The sequence below is a fragment of the Heptranchias perlo genome, chromosome 39 (assembly GCF_035084215.1).
Source record: "Heptranchias perlo isolate sHepPer1 chromosome 39, sHepPer1.hap1, whole genome shotgun sequence".
Taxonomy (NCBI): Eukaryota; Metazoa; Chordata; class Chondrichthyes; order Hexanchiformes; family Hexanchidae; genus Heptranchias; species Heptranchias perlo.
The window spans coordinates 9,959,897-9,979,712 of record NC_090363.1 but is presented as its reverse complement, the minus strand read 5'-3'; the positions used below and the strand labels follow the sequence as shown (position 1 = coordinate 9,979,712).

The following is a 19,816-nucleotide window of genomic DNA, read 5'->3' as shown; positions in this document are numbered from 1 at the left end:
TGAGGGAGTGTTTCTGTACCCACTCACTGTGCCCTCTGAATACTGAGGGAGTGTTTCTGTACCCACTCACTGTGCCCTCTGAATACTGAGGGAGTGTTTCTGTACCCAGTCACTGTGCCCTCTGAATACTGAAGGAGTGTTTCTGTACCCAGTCACTGTGCCCTCTGAATACTGAGGGAGTGTTTCTGTACCCACTCACTGTGCCCTCTAAATAGTCACATGCCACCCTCAGCTGCTGCCCAGTGGATGGCTGGCAGTTCCCCACAGCTGCTCTGACTCCATCACACCTTGAGTTCGAGGACACTTACATCCTCTGTTGTGTTTACCACCCAGGATTGGTTTTGGTTAGCAGTGAGAAAATTGTCGCAAACACCCGATCATTTTCGGAAATAACTTGGCTCATTACGTGCTGTTATTATATTTTTTTTATTTTTCAGAAGCTGGGGATTTTCGAGACAGGAAACCACATTCTTCACCTCAATGTGTTGTGACAACTCCACTCCGAGTTTCAGGCTTTGGCCTCCTGCTGCGGCCAATCACCTCACAGCCTTCAGGCAAAGCCAAATATACAGCAAGGGCTCTGAGAGACAGCAGAGGTGAGGGGGTGATGACCAACACTTCCTGTCAGTGCTTCCTGTAACCAATCGTCATGTGAGAACAGAGGGGGAGAGAGAGAAAGAGGGGAGGAGAGGGAGGAAGGAGAGAGAGAGAGAGAGGAGAGGAAGGGTGGAGGGAGAGGAGAGAGAGGAACAGAGAGAGAGGAGAGAGAGAGACAGGAGAGGGAGGAAGGAGAGAGAGAGAGAGAGGAGAGGAAGGGTAGAGGGAGAGGAGAGAGAGGAACAGAGAGAGGGGAGAGAGAGGAAGAGGGGAGGAGAGGGAGGAAGGAGAGAGAGAGAGAGAGGAGAGGAAGGGTGGAGGGAGAGGGAGAGAAGAACAGAGAGAGAGGAGAGAGAGAGAGAGAGAGGGAGAGAGAGGGAGAGGGAGAGAAGAACAGAGGGGAGAGAGAGGAAGAGGGGAGGAGAGGGAGGAAGGAGAGAGAGAGAGAGAGGAGAGGAAGGGTGGAGGGAGAGGGAGAGAAGAACAGACAGAGGGGAGAGAGAGGAAGAGGGGAGGAGAGGGAGGAAGGAGAGAGAGAGAGAGAGGAGAGGAAGGGTAGAGGGAGAGGAGAGAGAGGAACAGAGAGAGAGGAGAGAGAGGGAGAGGGAGAGAAGAACAGAGAGAGAGAGGAGAGAGAGGGGGAGAGGGAGAGAAGAACAGACAGAGGGGAGAGAGAGGAAGTGGGGAGGAGAGGGAGGAAGGAGAGAGAGAGAGGAGAGGAAGGGTAGAGGGAGAGGAGAGAGAGGAACAGAGAGAGAGGAGAGAGGGAGAGAGGGAGAGAGAGGGAGAGGGAGAGAAGAACAGAGAGAGAGGAGAGAGAGGAGAGAGAGGGAGAGAAGAACAGAGAGAGAGAGGAGAGAGAGGAGAGAGAGGGGAGAGGGAGAGAAGAACAGACAGAGGGGAGAGAGAGGAAGAGGGGAGGAGAGGGAGGAAGGAGAGAGAGAGAGAGAGGAGAGGAAGGATAGAGGGAGAGGAGAGAGAGGAACAGAAAGAGAGGAGAGAGAGAGAGAGGAGAGAGAGGGAGAGAGAGGGAGAGGGAGAGAAGAACAGAGAGAGAGGAGAGAGAGGGAGAGGGGACGAGAGGGAGGAAGGAGAGAGAGAGAGAGAGAGGAGAGGAAGGGTAGAGGGAGAGGAGAGAGAGGAACTGAGAGAGAGGAGAGAGAGGAAGGTAGAGGGAGAGGGAGAGAGAAATAGAGAGAGGGAGCAAGGAGAGAGAGAGAGTGAGAGGGAGAGGAGAGAGAGGAACAGAGAGAGAGGGGAGAGAGGAAGGTAGAGGGATAGGGAGAGAGAAATAGAGAGAGGGGAGAGGGAGGAAGGAGGGAGAGAGAGAGAGAGGAGAGGAAGGGTAGAGGGAGAGGAGAGAGAGGAACAGAGAGAGAGGAGAGAGAGGAAGGTAGAGGGAGAGGGAGAGAGAAATAGAGAGAGGGAGGAGAGGGAGCAAGAGGAGAGGGAGAGAGAGAGGAGAGGGAGCAAGGGAAGAGGGAGAAAGAGAGGAGAGAGAGGGAGAGGGAGAGAAGAATAGAGAGAGGGGAGAGAGAGAAAGGTAGAGGGAGAGAGAGGAGAGGGAGCAAGGAGAGAGGGAGAGAGAGAGGAGAGAGAGGGAGAGAGAGGGAGAGGGAGAGAAGAACAGAGAGAGAGGAGAGAGAGGAAGGTAGAGGGAGAGGAGAGAGAGGAACAGAGAGAGAGGAGAGGGAACAAGGGGAGAGGGAGAGAGAGAGGAGAGGGAGCAAGGGGAGAGGGAGAGAGAGGAGAGAGAGGGAGAGAGAGGGAGAGAAGAACAGACAGAGGGGAGAGAGAGGAAGGTAGAGGGAGAGGAGAAAGAGGAACAGAGAGAGAGGAGAGGGAGAAAGGGGAGAGGGAGAGGAGAAAGAGGAATAGAGAGAGAGGAGAGGGAGCAAGGGGAGAGGGAGAGAGAGGGAGAGAGAGGGAGCGGGAGAGAGAGAGAAGAACAGAGAGAGGGGAGAGAGAGGAAGGTAGAGGGAGAGAGAGGAGAGGGAGCAAGGAGAGAGGGAGAGAGAAAGGAGAGAGAGGGAGAGAGAGGGAGAGGGAGAGAAGAACAGAGAGAGAGGAGAGAGAGGAAGGTAGAGGGAGAGGGAGAGAGAAATAGAGAGAGGGAGGAGAGGGAGCAAGGAGAGAGAGAGAGAGTGAGAGGGAGAGAAGAACAGCGAGAGGGAGAGAGAGAGGAGAGAGGAAGGAGAGAGGGAAAAGGAGAGAGGAATAGAGAGAGACGAGAGGGAGCAAGGAGAGAGGGAGAGAGAGTGGGAGGGAGAGAAGAACAGAGAGAGAGGAGAGAGAGGAAGGAGGGAGGGAGAGGGAGGAACAGAAAGAGGGAGAGGGAGAGGCGAGAGAGGAAGGGGAGAAGGAGAGAGGAACAGGGAGAGAGGAGAGGGAGCAAGGAGAGAGGGAGAGAGAAAGGGAGAAAGAGTGAGAGAGAGGGAGAGAGAGAGAGAAGAACAGAGAGAGAGGAGAGAGAGGAAGGAGAGAGGGAGAGGGAGAGAAGAACAGAGAGAGAGGGAGAGAGAGAGGAGAGAGAGGAAGGGAGAGGGAGAGAGGAATAGAGAGAGAGGAGAGGGAGTAAGGAGAGAGGGAGAGAGAGGGAGAGGGAGAAAGGAACAGAGAGAGGAAGGAGAGAGGGAGAGGGAGAGAGGAATAGAGAGAGAGGAGAGGGAGCAAGGAGAGAGGGAGAGAGAGGGAGAGGGAGAAAGGAACAGAGAGAGGAAGGAGAGAGGGAGTAGGAGAGAGGAAGGAGAGAGGGAGACAGATGAAGAGAGAGGGAGAGAGGAACAGAGAGAGAGGGAGAGTGAGGAAGAGAGAAGGAGTGGGAAAGAGGAAGGAGAGAGGGAGAGGAGATGAGAGGAGAGGAGAGAAAGAGGAGAGAGGGGAGAGAAAGAGAAGAGAGAGGAAACTGGAGAGAATTGGGAGAGAGCAGAGTTGCTAAGCTGTGAACAACACTGAGGTACAGAGCTGACAGTGACAGTGATTTCCATAACAGGCCGACCCTGAGCTGATAAAACTCATCACTCATGTGATACATGTGGAATTGTGACCCTTCCACTTGTATATATTGAACCTCTCCTCACTGGGAAGGGAGACTGAGCTCCACTCATCAGTGCAAGGGTTGAAGCTCTCTCATTTCTTGCTTTTAGGATTCTGGGAGGCAGATTTTCTCCTGATGTGCAAATTCACACGGAGATGGGAATGCTACACCTTTGTGAATTTGGATATTAGATGGAACCTGGGAGTGTTTGATGGGACAGTGTAGAGGGAGCTTTACTCTGTATCTAACCCGTGCTGTACCTGCCCTTGGAGTGTTTGATGGGACAGTGTAGAGGGAGCTTTACTCTGTATCTAACCCGTGCTGTACCTGCCCTGGGAGTGTTTGATGGGACAGTGTAGAGGGAGCTTTACTCTGTATCTTACCCGTTCTGCACCTGCCCTGGGAGTGTTTGATGAGACAGTGTAGAGGGAGCTTTACTCTGTATCTAACCCGTGCTGTACCTGCCCTGGGAGTGTTTGATGGGACAGTGTAGAGGGAGCTTTACTCTGTATCTAACCCGTGCTGTACCTGCCCTGGGAGTGTTTGATGGGACAGTGTAGAGGGAGCTTTACTCTGTATCTAACCCGTGCTGTACCTGCCCTGGGAGTGTTTGATGGGACAGTGTAGAGGGAGCTTTACTCTGTATCTAACCCGTGCTGTACCTGCCCTGGGAGTGTTTGATGGGACAGTGCAGAGGGAGCTTTACTCTGTATCTAACCCGTGCTGTACCTGCCCTGGGAGTGTTTGATGGGACAGTGCAGAGGGAGCTTTACTCTGTATCTAACCCGTGCTGTACCTGCCCTGGGAGTGTCTGATGGGACATGAGGGAAAAATGTGTGAGAAATTCCATTCCTCACCACCTCCCTTAGACTGATCATTCGGGAAAACACCCAAGAAAAGAAAACAATCTTACAGAAAGCAAAAATGTCTTGCAAACTAATCTGGCCTTGAAAAGTGGAACTGTCGAATTTGCCGTGTTAATAATCAGGAGGTGTGGTGTGGGAGTGTTCGGGAGACACATCTCCGCAGTTGAGCGAAGGTGAAGATAACATGCAGGTTGCTAATGGAAACTCTACACGGCCTCCCCCTACCCAACGGTAAACCATGGAGCCTGCGTAAATACACCAGGCCATGAGCAGATCCAGTTATGTTTGGGGACTGGGGTAAATCGATTGAATGGCGGAACAGACCCGAGGGGCTGAATGGCCTCCTCCTGTTTCGAATGTTGCCATGAACCTTTGCACGGGACCCCCAGGGAGGCTAACCCTGCTCCAGCCCCCTTAGTCTTCTCCTCCCCCTTGTCTTCTTGCTGTGGGATGGGTGGGGGGTGGAGATGGTGGGGGAGGGTACAGGCTCCACATGTGCTGCCCGCCCTCCAGTGCCTCCCTCGAGGGGCCGTTCATCAGCCGGAAGGTCTGGCAGTGGGCGTTGGTGGAATATTTTGCCGGCGAGGAAGATTCCCAGCCGAGCCGGACCCTGCTCCTCCTCCAATGGCCCCACGTATTAACCTTCCAGCAGGGAGTCACTGAATGGAGACAGGAAGTGGGGAATTACAGCTGGTTTTCTTCTCCCAATCCCACGGGGAGTTGTGTCCAGTTGTCGAGCCTCCGCCATCGCCCTGGTTTAGATCAACTCACTCAACACACTTTGTGATCAAACCTGGGACCTCCGTTGTCTGTACACCAGCTGTATCGGGATGATCCCAGTGATCCAATGATCCCGGTGATCCACTAACTGGAATGACTCCAGTGACACAATGAATCCACTAATACAATGGTCCTAGTGATCTAATGGATCTGTGAATGGATTGATCCTGATGAGTCAATGTATCCACTATTTTAATGATCCCGGTGAGCCAATTGATCCACTAGCGCAATGATCCCAGTGACCCAATGGATCTGCTAATGGGATGATCCCAGTGATCTAAAGGATCTACTAACATAATGATCCCAGTGGCCCAATTCATCTGTTAATGGAATGATCCCAGTGACTCAATGGATCACTAACACAATGATCCCAGTGATCTAAGGGATCCACTAATGGAATGATCCCACTGACTCAATGGATCACTAACGCAATAATCCCAATGATCTAAGGGATCCACTAATGGAATGATCCCACTGACCCAATGGATCACTAATGGAATGATCCCAGTGATCTAAGGGATCCACTAACGGAATGATCCCAGTGACTCAATGGATCACTAACGCAATAATCCCAATGATCTAAGGGATCCACTAATGGAATGATCCCACTGACTCAATGGATCACGAACACAATAATCCCAATGATCTAAGGGATCCACTAATGGAATGATCCCACTGATCCAATGGATCAATAATGCAATGATCCCAGTGATTTAAAGGATCCACTAATGGAATGATCCCACTGATCCAATGGATCAATAATGCAATGATCCCAGTGATCTAAAGGATCCACTAATGGAATGATCCCACTGATCCAATGGATCAATAATGCAATGATCCCAGTGATCTAAAGGATCCACTAATGGAATGATCCCAGTGACCCAATGCAACGATCCCAGTGCATTTACCAGTCAGAGCGTCGAGAACCACTGCAATATAATGAGTTGGGGCTGGGACAGGGCTTCACACCTCAGGCTAACCGTAGTCAAATCAACAAGTCTGCCAATTCCAGTTCCGACTTTCCCCAGAGCCGAGCTTCAGCTTCTGCACCGTTACGACGTAAGAGCGTGCTACGTGAACCGGCCAACGCCACCCTGAGACCTGGGAGGAGGAAGTGGTTGTTAAGACATTTCCTGGAAGCCAATGTGACCACAGAGGCAACTGCAGAGAGACACAACAAGGCAGGAGCAGAAAGGCCGGCTCGAGCTGAGCTCAGATCCAGCCCGCCCCCCCCCCTGTCCCCATCGGCTCGAAAGAATTCCGACCTGAGTTCTCTTCCTATCTCTGACTATGACGACACGCTGGGTCGGTGATTTGCCCGAAGGGGCCTGAACCGGGGGCGGGGGGAGGGGAGAAAAAAAGGGAGATGAGGGGCCTAAGACAGATAGAGGACGGCCCACGCCCAAGGTGTCTCTGCTGAAGTGAGTACTCAGAGTTTTATCTTTCTATCGGTTTTTCCATCAGTCTGGCGTCGCATGTCTCCTGAGCCTACATCTGGAGTCTACGAGACCCAAGATGATTGGCGTAAAGTACATGCCCCAAGCCGTGGGAGTCCTCCTTTAGCGCGTCAATCTCTCGTGAGGGGTTTTGATAGTGTAAACAGGGAGAAGCTGTTTCCAGCGGCCGGAGGGTCGGTAACCAGGTGACACAAATTTACGGTAATTGCGAGATGAGGAGAAATTTTTTACGCAGCGAGTTGTTCTGATCTGGAACGCGCTGCCTGAAAGGGCGGTGGAAGCAGATTCAATGGTAACTTTCAAAAGGGATTTGGATAAATACTTGAAGAGGAGAAATTTGCAGGGCTATGGGGAAAGAGCAGGGGAGTGGGACTAATTGGATCGCTCTTTCAAAGAGCCAGCACAGGCACGATGGGCCGAATAGCCTCGTCCTGTGGGCTTCCGTTGACAAAACTTTAAACAAACTCCCCCCACCCTGCAAAAAAAATTGCGATTGACGTTTCATTTTGCTTTAGCACCCCCCCATGTTATTGCTTAATCTGTTTATTTATTGCAGGAGGGAGGGGGTGGCAGTGGGGGGATGGGACGACGTTGGTGCTGATCCCTTCAGCTTGTCTTTGCGGAGACACTGAAAATGTCCCTTCAGTGCAGGCTCTGAACCGGCTGTACCCCAGCGAGCCGGTTGGTTGTGGTCTTTGTTAATTCAGTGCCCACTCAACGCTGGGCTCAGGAACCCTTACACACCAGTCCCCCAATAACCTTCTGACAGCCAGTGTTCTTTAGTAATAAACGTCCTGATAGCCTGACTTCCTCTTTTGGTAATGAGCCCGACTTTAATAGGGGTCCCGATGCACAAATCCACCCCTTTAATCGGGGTCCTGACGGACGTACTTCCCCAATAGGGGTCCCAAAGGACAGATTTTCCTTTTTATGGGGGTCCGCACAATCCATCATCTCTAATAGGGGGTCTCTATGGGTGGATTTCCCCCTTAATAGGGGTCCTCACAGCTGATGATCTATAACAAGGGGGTCTCTATGAGTGGATTGCCCCATTAATAGGGGTCCTCACAGCCGATGATCTATAACAAGGGGGTCTCTATGGGTGGATTGCCCCATTAATAGGGGTCCTCACAGCCCATGATCTATAACAAGGGGTCTCTAATGGGGGGATTACCCCATAAATAGGGGTCCTCACAGCCCATAATCTATAACAAGGGGGTCTCTATGAGTGGATTGCCCCATTAATAGGGGTCCTCACAGTCCATAATCTATAACAGGGGGTCTCTAATGGGGGGATTACCCTTTAATAGGGGTCCTCACAGCCCATAATCTATAACAAGGGGGTCTCTAATGGGGGGATTACCCTTTAATAGGGGTCCTCACAGCCCATGATCTATAACAAGGGGGTCTCTAATGGGGGGATTACCCTTTAATAGGGGTCCTCACAGCCCATGATCTATAACAAGGGGGTCTCTATGGGTGGATTACCCTTTAATAGGGGTCCTCACAGCCCAACTTCTTTAATAGGGGGCTTTATGACTAGATTCCTCCTTCAATAGGGGTTCTGCAACCCAAACAGCCCTTTGAATATTATTCCATGTCCATCTATGGTGCTGCTCCTTCTTATTCAGCAATTACTGAGGACACGGCCATCATTATTGGTACATTGTTCGATACACATGACCTCTGTGCAGTTGTAAAACTATGAAAAGTTCTTATTGAGAAATTTATAAAATTACAGCGGAAGTCACTCACTACGGGTGAGTTAGTTGATCCATTGGGATCATCCAGTAATGGATCCATTGGGTCACTGGGATCAGTCAGTAATGGATCGATTGGGATCATCCAGTAATCGATCCATTGGGACCATCCAGTAATCGATCCATTGGGTCACTGGGATCAGTCAGTAATGGATCTATTGGGATCATCCAGTAATCGATCCATTGGGTCACTGGGATCAGTCAGTAATGGATCGATTGGGATCACCCAGTAATGGATCAATTGGTTCACTGGGATCATCCAGTAATGGATCCACTGGGATCACCCAGTAATGGATCCATTGGGTCACTGAGATCAGCCAGTAATGGATCCATTGGGTCACTGGGATCAGCCAGTAATGGATCCATTGGGATCACCCAGTAATGGATCAATTGGGTCACTGGGATCATCCAGTAATGGATCCATTGGGATCATCCAATAATGGATCTATTGGGTCACTGGGATCATCCAGTAATGGATCCATTGGGCCACTGAGATCACCCAGGAATGGATTCATTGGGATCACCCAGTAATGGATTGGTCAGAGAAACTGTGATCATTCAGTAATGGGTCTGTTGGGGAGATTAGGATCATTCAGTAATTGGATCCATGCAATATCATCCAGTGATGGATCCATTGGGATGACAGGGATCAGGCAGTACTGGATCCATGCGAGCAACTAGACCCCTTCAGTAATGGATCTAATAGATCACTGGGAAGTCATGCAGTAATGGATACATTGGACATCAGGGATCGCCCAGTTGGTGGGTTCACTGGACATGTGGGATCATCCGTTTACACATCAGAGATCCTAACCATGTGGCATATCAGCACAGAGTCGGGGGGGGGGTGGGTAATGCCTGGACGGTAATGTGGATGAGGGGACTGCCCACCCTTTATAGACCGCCCCCCCCCACTGCATCTCCCCATGATTTCACCTCCGTTGAAACCAATGAAATGAAAATCGGGCCTTTTCTATTAAGGGTGTGCGACCTGCTCCACCAGGTTACCAGCCCGGCAGTGAAGAGAAAATCTTCCCCAGAATGTTTTGCGTCTGTGCTCGTCCAGTGTGCCTAACGGCATAGGTCCGTTATCCTGATGAAAACAGAGGTTCCTGAAGGCAACTTCTTTTATTATTATTCGTTCATGGGATGTGGGCGTCGCTGGCGAGGCCGGCATTTATTGACCATCCCTAATTGCCCTTGAGAAGGTGGTGGTGAGCCGCCTTCTTGAACCGCTGCAGTCCGTGTGGTGAAGGTTCTCCCACAGTGCTGTTAGGAAGGGAGTTCCAGGATTTTGACCCAGCGACGATGAAGGAACGGCGATATATTTCCAAGTCGGGATGGTGTGTGACTTGGAGGGGAACGTGCAAGTGGTGTTGTTCCCATGTGCCTGCTGCCCTTGTCCTTCTAGGTGGTAGAGGTCGCGGGTTTGGGAGGTGCTGTCGAAGAAGCCTTGGCGAGTTGCTGCAGTGCATCCTGTGGATGGTCCACACTGCAGCCACTGTGCGCCGGTGGTGAAGGGAGTGAATGTTTAGGGTGGCGGATGGGGTGTCAATCAAGCGAGCTGCTTTGTCCTGGATGGTGTCGAGCTTCTTGAGTGTTGTTGGAGCTGCACTCATCCAGGCAAGTGGAGAGTATTCCATCACACTCCTGACTTGTGCCTTGTAGATGGTGGAAAGATGGTGGAACTGCCGGTGTAGCATTAAGGCTTCCTCACGAGCAGGGCTAATGCCCTAACTGACCATCACATCATGGCCCTTTGACATGGTTGGCTTATCCTGTTGGTCCCAGATGGGACACGCTCAAGGTACCTCATGTACGTTGTCGTTAATTCGGGAAACCCAAGGGGGGGGGAGAGCCACGGTCCACAGGTACAGGGGAAGACCAAGGCTGAAAGGAACATAAGGTGATTAGCAATTGTCAAGCTTAGACTGTAAAAGCCTTCTAGGTTGTTGGAGAAAGGGCTAACTAAGGGGACGGAAAGGATAGCACGGCTTTTGAAGAGATGGGTTTTGATCGAGTACGTCGGGAGAAACTGACAGGAGGGTCGGTCGCCAGAGGACGCCGAGTTAAAATAATTGGGAAGAGAACCAGAGGGGGAGACGAGGAGAATTTTTTTTAACGCAGCGAGTTGTTATGATCTGGAATGCGCTGCCTGAAAGGGCGGTGGAAGCAGATTCATTAGTAACTCTCAAAAGGGAATCGGATAAATACTTGAAGGGAAAAATTTACAGGGCTGTGGGGAAAGAGCAGGGGGAGTGGGACTAATTGGGTAGCTCTTCCAATGTGTTAATTGTACGATTTATATCAATTAGTGTTAATTATATTCAGATGGTGGGTATCAATTGGGGACTCTCTTGTATCCTTTTTATAGGAGAGCTTATCTCGGGTGCGGTGTGTGTGTAAGGGGGAATCTCTGTGAATAGAGGCTTGGAAGCAACTGAAGACCAGGCTCTGGTATTTTATCCTTCACCACATGGCTAGTCAATTTCAACACAATGGGCCGAATGGCCTCCTTCTGTGCTGTAAGGTTCCATGAGATTGTGCAGCGAGGCTCGGAACACTGCTCTCGTGTGTATAACGGGCTCTTACGCACGATCTTCTCGTCTAGGCACTTAAGATGTTGCCTCACACAAAAGCGAGCAGCGCAACCCATCCCCCCCCCGCTGCAAGGACGCAGGAAGGGGAGGAGCAGGTGGAGCCTCTGGGAGGAAGACGAGAGTAAGGTTCGAGAGTTCGTTATCTAATCGGCACTTCCTGATTCCCCTCTTTCTCTCTTGCTGCCCAGCTCCCGCGCCAGAGGTCTCTCGACTTGAAAGGAAGAAGGAATGTGGTGGTTTCCATTCGAAAGGCCAGAAACACGGAGCAGGGTTGATGCTGACCATTGGCAATCAATGGCGGTCACTCCCTCGTTAAGCCCTGTTACTCTGTGCTGGTGACTGTGCCCTGAAGCCCAGGATGTTGGACACTGCCAGGTCCCCTCTCCCCGTACGGTGAGAACAGCAACGCTGGTTACAGACGTGAGGGAGATTTGGGTCTTTACCAGCCTGGGCGGAGGGTGAAAATGAAACTTTGGCTGGGGAGGATCACAACGCCCCCCCCCCCCCTACAGCCCCCATCCTTCCCGGCCAGAAATTCCTTTCCGCCCAGGCCGGTCCAGAGCAAATATCCATCCCCGTGCTTTCCTGTCGTCAGGCAGTGGGTTCTCCCAGGGTAGATTGGCACCAGGGCTGGCAGTGTGTATTGGCAGTGGGGATTGCCAATGGTCGGCTGGAATGGTGTAGCCTCCTGGGCCAGCCTTGTCCCTCAATAGCTGCAGCTCAGAGACTGAACTCCTCCTCAGCAGATCTCAAAATAAGTCTGAGCTGGGAAGAATTCCCCCCGACCACAGGCGAGATCTTTGTCTTCATTCGCCCATGAGTTTCATTTCTGTAATGGGCCTTCCAGGCTGAATATTGCGGGGGGTTGGAAAATGCTGATTAAAGTCTCCCGGAGGACGGAGCATGGGTTCAACCATAGGTACAGACAGTGAGACAGACAGTGACACAGACACAGACAGTGAGACAGACAGTGACACAGACACAGACACAGACAGTGAGACAGACAGTGACATAGACAGTGACACAGACACAGACACAGACAGTGAGACAGACAGTGACATAGACAGTGACACAGACAGTGAGACAGACAGTGAGACAGACAGTGAGACAGACAGTGACATAGACAGTGACACAGACAGTGACACAGACACAGACAGTGACACAGACAGTGACATAGACAGTGACATAGACACAGACACAGACAGTGACATAGACAGTGACATAGACAGTGACACAGACAGTGACACAGACACAGACACAGACAGTGAATAGACAGTGACACAGACAGTGACACAGACACAGACACAGACATAGACACAGAAACAGACAGTGACACAGACACAGACACAGACATAGATACAGAAACAGACAGTGACACAGACAGTGACACAGACAGTGACATAGACACAGACAGTGACACAGACAGTGACATAGACACAGACACAGACAGTGACACAGACACAGACATAGACAGTGACACAGACAGTGACATAGACACAGACACAGACAGTGAGACAGACAGTGACACAGACAGTGAGACAGACAGTGACACAGTGACATAGACAGTGACACAGACAGTGACATAGACAGTGACACAGACAGTGACACAGACAGTGACATAGATAGTGACACAGACACAGACACAGACACAGACAGTGACACAGACAGTGACACAGACAGTGACACAGACAGTGACACAGACACAGACACAGACAGTGACACAGACAGTGACATAGACACAGACACAGACACAGACTGTTACACAGACAGTGACATAGTTAGTGACACAGACACAGACACAGACAGTGACACAGACACAGACACAGACACAGACAGTGACACAGACAGTGACATAGACACAGACACAGACACAGACAGTGACACAGACAGTGACATAGACACAGACACAGACAGTGACACGGACAGTGACACAGACAGAGACATAGAAACAGACACAGACAGTGACACAGACACAGACATAGACAGTGACACAGACAGTGACTCAGACAGTGACATAGATAGTGACACAGACACAGACAGTGACACAGACAGTGGCACAGACACAGACACAGACAGTGATATAGACACAGACACAGACAGTGACACAGACAGTGACAGAGACAGTGACATAGACACAGACACAGGCAGTGACACAGACTGACACAGACAGTAACATAGAAACAGACACAGACATAGACATAGACACAGATAGTGACACAGACAGTGACACAGACAGTGACACAGACAGTGACATAGACACGGACACAGACAGTGACATAGACAGTGACACAAACAGTGACACAGACAGTGACACAGACACAGACACAGACAGTGACATAGATAGTGACACAGACACAGACAGTGACACAGACATAGACACAGACAGTGACACAGACAGTGACATAGACACAGACACAGACAGTGACACAGACAGTGACATAGACACAGACACAGACAATGACACAGACAATGACACAGACAGTGACACAGACAGTGAGACAGACAGTGACACAGACACAGACAGTGACACAGACAGTGACATAGACAATGACATAGACACAGACACGGACAGTGACACAGACAGTGACACAGACAGTGACACAGACACAGACACAGACAGTGAATAGACAGTGACACAGACAGTGACACAGACACAGACACAGACATAGACACAGAAACAGACAGTGACACAGACAGTGACACAGACAGTGACATAGACACAGACACAGACAGTGACATAGACAGTGACACAGACAGTGACACAGACACAGACATAGACACAGAAACAGACAGTGACACAGACAGTGACACAGACACAGACACAGACATAGACACAGAAACAGACAGCGACACAGACAGTGACACAGACAGTGACATAGACACAGACACAGACAGTGACACAGACAGTGACACAGACACAGACACAGACATAGACAGTGACACAGAAACAGACAGTGACACAGACAGTGACACAGACAGTGACATAGACACAGACACAGACAATGAGACAGACAGTGACACAGACAGTGACATAGACAGTGACACAGACAGTGACACAGACAGTGACATAGATAGTGACACAGACACAGACAGTGACACAGACAGTGACACAGACACAGACACAGACACAGACTGCTACACAGACAGTGACACAGACACAGACACAGACAGTGACACAGACAGTGACATAGACACAGACACAGACACATACTGTTACACAGACAGTGACATAGATAGTGACACAGACACAGACACAGACAGTGACACAGACACAGACACAGACACAGACAGTGACACAGACAGTGACATAGACACAGACACAGACACAGACAGTGACACAGACAGTGACATAGACACAGACACAGACAGTGACACGGACAGTGACACAGACAGAGACATAGAAACAGACACAGACAGTGACACAGACACAGACATAGACAGTGACACAGACAGTGACTCAGACAGTGACATAGATAGTGACACAGACACAGACAGTGACACAGACAGTGGCACAGACACAGACACAGACAGTGACACAGACAGTGACAGAGACAGTGACATAGACACAGACACAGGCAGTGACACAGACTGACACAGACAGTAACATAGAAACAGACACAGACAGTGACACAGACACAGACACAGACATAGACACAGAAACAGACAGTGACACAGACAGTGACACAGACAGTGACATAGACACAGACACAGACAGTGACATAGACAGTGACACAGACAGTGACACAGACACAGACATAGACACAGAAACAGACAGTGACACTGACAGTGACACAGACACAGACACAGACATAGACACAGAAACAGACAGCGACACAGACAGTGACACAGACAGTGACATAGACACAGACACAGACAGTGACACAGACAGTGACACAGACACAGACACAGACATAGACAGTGACACAGAAACAGACAGTGACACAGACAGTGACACAGACAGTGACATAGACACAGACACAGACAATGAGACAGACAGTGACACAGACAGTGACATAGACAGTGACACAGACAGTGACACAGACAGTGACATAGATAGTGACACAGACACAGACAGTGACACAGACAGTGACACAGACACAGACACAGACACAGACTGCTACACAGACAGTGACATAGATAGTGACACAGACACAGACACAGACAGTGACACAGACAGTGACACAGACAGTGACACAGACAGTGACACAGACAGTGACACAGACACAGACACAGACAGTGACACAGACAGTGACATAGACACAGACACAGACACATACTGTTACACAGACAGTGACATAGATAGTGACACAGACACAGACACAGACAGTGACACAGACACAGACACAGACAGTGACACAGACAGTGACATAGACACAGACACAGACACAGACAGTGACACAGACAGTGACATAGACACAGACACAGACAGTGACACGGACAGTGACACAGACAGAGACATAGAAACAGACACAGACAGTGACACAGACACAGACATAGACAGTGACACAGACAGTGACTCAGACAGTGACATAGATAGTGACACAGACACAGACAGTGACACAGACAGTGGCACAGACACAGACACAGACAGTGACACAGACAGTGACAGAGACAGTGACATAGACACAGACACAGGCAGTGACACAGACTGACACAGACAGTAACATAGAAACAGACACAGACAGTGACACAGACAGTGACACAGACAGAGACACAGACACAGACACAGACTGCTACACAGACAGTGACATAGATAGTGACACAGACACAGACACAGACAGTGACACAGACAGTGACACAGACAGTGACACAGACAGTGACACAGACACAGACACAGACAGTGACACAGACAGTGACATAGACACAGACACAGACACATACTGTTACACAGACAGTGACATAGATAGTGACACAGACACAGACACAGACAGTGACACAGACACAGACACAGACACAGACAGTGACACAGACAGTGACATAGACACAGACACAGACACAGACAGTGACACAGACAGTGACATAGACACAGACACAGACAGTGACACGGACAGTGACACAGACAGAGACATAGAAACAGACACAGACAGTGACACAGACACAGACATAGACAGTGACACAGACAGTGACTCAGACAGTGACATAGATAGTGACACAGACACAGACAGTGACACAGACAGTGGCACAGACACAGACACAGACAGTGACACAGACAGTGACAGAGACAGTGACATAGACACAGACACAGGCAGTGACACAGACTGACACAGACAGTAACATAGAAACAGACACAGACAGTGACACAGACACAGACATAGACAGTGACACAGACAGTGACTCAGACAGTGACATAGATAGTGACACAGACACAGACAGTGACACAGACAGTGGCACAGACACAGACACAGACAGTGATATAGACACAGACACAGACAGTGACACAGACAGTGACAGAGACAGTGACATAGACACAGACACAGGCAGTGACACAGACTGACACAGACAGTAACATAGAAACAGACACAGACATAGACATAGACACAGATAGTGACACAGACAGTGACACAGACAGTGACACAGACAGTGACATAGACACGGACACAGACAGTGACATAGACAGTGACACAAACAGTGACACAGACAGTGACACAGACACAGACACAGACACAGACAGTGACATAGATAGTGACACAGACACAGACAGTGACACAGACATAGACACAGACAGTGACACAGACAGTGACATAGACACAGACACAGACAGTGACACAGACAGTGACATAGACACAGACACAGACAATGACACAGACAGTGACACAGACAGTGAGACAGACAGTGACACAGACACAGACAGTGACACAGACAGTGACATAGACAATGACATAGACACAGACACAGACAGTGACATAGACAGTGACACAGACAGTGACACAGACACAGACACAGACAGTGAATAGACAGTGACACAGACAGTGACACAGACACAGACACAGACATAGACACAGAAACAGACAGTGACACAGACAGTGACACAGACAGTGACATAGACACAGACACAGACAGTGACATAGACAGTGACACAGACAGTGACACAGACACAGACATAGACACAGAAACAGACAGTGACACAGACAGTGACACAGACACAGACACAGACATAGACACAGAAACAGACAGTGACACAGACAGTGACACAGACAGTGACATAGACACAGACACAGACAGTGACACAGACAGTGACACAGACACAGACACAGACATAGACAGTGACACAGACAGTGACACAGTCAGTGACATAGACACAGACACAGACAATGAGACAGACAGTGACACAGACAGTGACACAGACAGTGACACAGACAGTGACATAGACAGTGACACAGACAGTGACACAGACAGTGACATAGATAGTGACACAGACACAGACAGTGACACAGACAGTGACACAGACACAGACACAGACACAGACTGCTACACAGACAGTGACATAGATAGTGACACAGACACAGACACAGACAGTGACACAGACACAGACACAGACAGTGACACCAACAGTGACATAGACACAGGCACAGACACAGACAGTGACACAGACAGTGACATAGACACAGACACAGACAGTGAAATGGACAGTGACACAGACAGTGACACAGACACAGACAGTGACACAGACAGTGGCACAGACACAGACACAGACACAGACAGTGACACAGACAGTGACACAGACAGTGATATAGACACAGACAGTGACACAGACAGTGACATAGATAGTGACACAGACACAGACAGTGACACAGACAGTGACACAGACACAGACACAGACAGTGACACAGACAGTGACATAGACACAGACACAGACACAGACAGTGACACAGACAGTGACATAGACACAGACACAGACAGTGAAATGGACAGTGACACAGACAGTGACACAGACACAGACATAGACACAGACACAGACAGTGACACAGACAGTGACACAGACACAGGCAGTGACACAGACTGACACAGACAGTAACATAGAAACAGACACAGACAGTGACATAGACACAGACACAGACAGTGACATAGACAGTGACACAGACACAGACAGTGACACAGACAGTGACACAGACAGTGACACAGACACAGACACAGACAGTGACACAGACAGTGACACAGACACAGACAGTGACACAGACAGTGACATAGATAGTGACACAGACACAGACACCGACAGAGACACAGACACAGACACAGACAGTGACACAGACACAGACACAGACACAGACAGTGACACAGACAGTGACATAGACACAGACACAGACACAGACAGTGACACAGACAGTGACACAGACAGTTACACAGACACAGACACAGACAGTGCCACAGACAGTGACACAGACACAGACAGTGACACAGACAGTGACACAGACACAGACAGTGACACAGACAGTGATATAGACACAGACACAGACAGTGACACAGACAGTGACACAGACACAGACAGTGACATAGACAGTGACACAGACAGAGACATAGACAGTGAGACAGACAGTGACACAGACAGAGACACAGACAGTGACATAGACAGTGAGACAGACAGAGACACAGACAGTGAGACAGACAGTGAGACAGACAGTGACACAGACAGAGACACAGACAGTGACATAGACAGTGACATAGACACAGACACAGACAGTGACATAGACACAGACACAGACAGTGACATAGTCAGTGACACAGACAGTGACATAGACACAGACACAGACAGTGACACAGACAGTGACATAGACACAGACACAGACAGTGACATAGATGGTGACACAGACACAGACAGAGACATAGACACAGACAGAGACACAGACAGTGACACAGACAGAGACATAGACACAGACAGTGATATAGATAGTGACATAGACACAGACAGTGGCATAGACAGTGACACAGACAGTGACACAGACAGTGACAGACACAGACACGGACATAGATACAGACAGTTACATAGACACAGACACAGACAGTGACATAGACAGTGACACAGACAGTGACATAGACACAGACACAGACGTCTACAGTGATAAAGAAACAGATAGTGATATAGACATGGATAGTGACATTGACACAGGCACAGACACAGACAAATCCGGTACAGCTACAGATACAGACACAGATACAAGTACAGACAGAGACACAGTTACAGACATAGATACAGACACCGACACAGACGCAAATGCAACGCAGACAGAGATACAGACACAGACACCGATACAGACACAGACACAGATACAGAAACAAATACAGATACAGACACAGGTACGGATACAGATACAGATACAGAAACAAATACAGATACAGACACAGGTACAGATATAGGTACAGATAAAGATACAGACACAGATAAAGATACAGACACAGGTACAGATACAGATACAGGTACAGGTACAGGTACAGGTACAGATACAGACACAGATACAGACACAGATACAGGTACAGGTACAGGTACAGATACAGACACAGATACAGACACAGATACAGGTACAGGTACAGGTACAGATACAGACACAGATACAGACACAGATACAGACACAGATACAGGTACAGGTACAGGTACAGACACAGATACAGACACAGATACAGGTACAGACACAGAAACAAATACAGACACAGGTACAGATACACATACAGGTACAGGTACAGGTACAGACACAGATACAGGTACAGACACAGAAACAAATACAGA

The 19,816-nt window shown here is 49.6% G+C and overlaps 1 protein-coding gene across 4 annotated transcripts in view; it reads left to right on the top strand.

Annotated features, from left to right (window-relative positions):
• The first annotated feature begins 470 nt into the window (after positions 1 to 470).
• LOC137305221 (cyclic nucleotide-gated channel beta-1-like) overlaps positions 471 to 19,816 on the top strand; it is a 41,344-nt gene continuing 21,998 nt past the window's right edge. Inside the window, exons 1-2 of one of the 4 annotated variants that reach the window (XM_067974064.1) lie at positions 6,397 to 6,701; positions 11,286 to 11,490. The gene's annotated coding sequence lies outside the window, so the exon portion shown is untranslated. Of the gene's footprint in view, positions 597 to 6,396; positions 6,702 to 6,887; positions 6,939 to 11,285; positions 11,491 to 19,816 lie in introns of those variants that run through there. The other 3 variants (XM_067974063.1, XM_067974062.1, XM_067974065.1) reach the window with 3 other exon arrangements.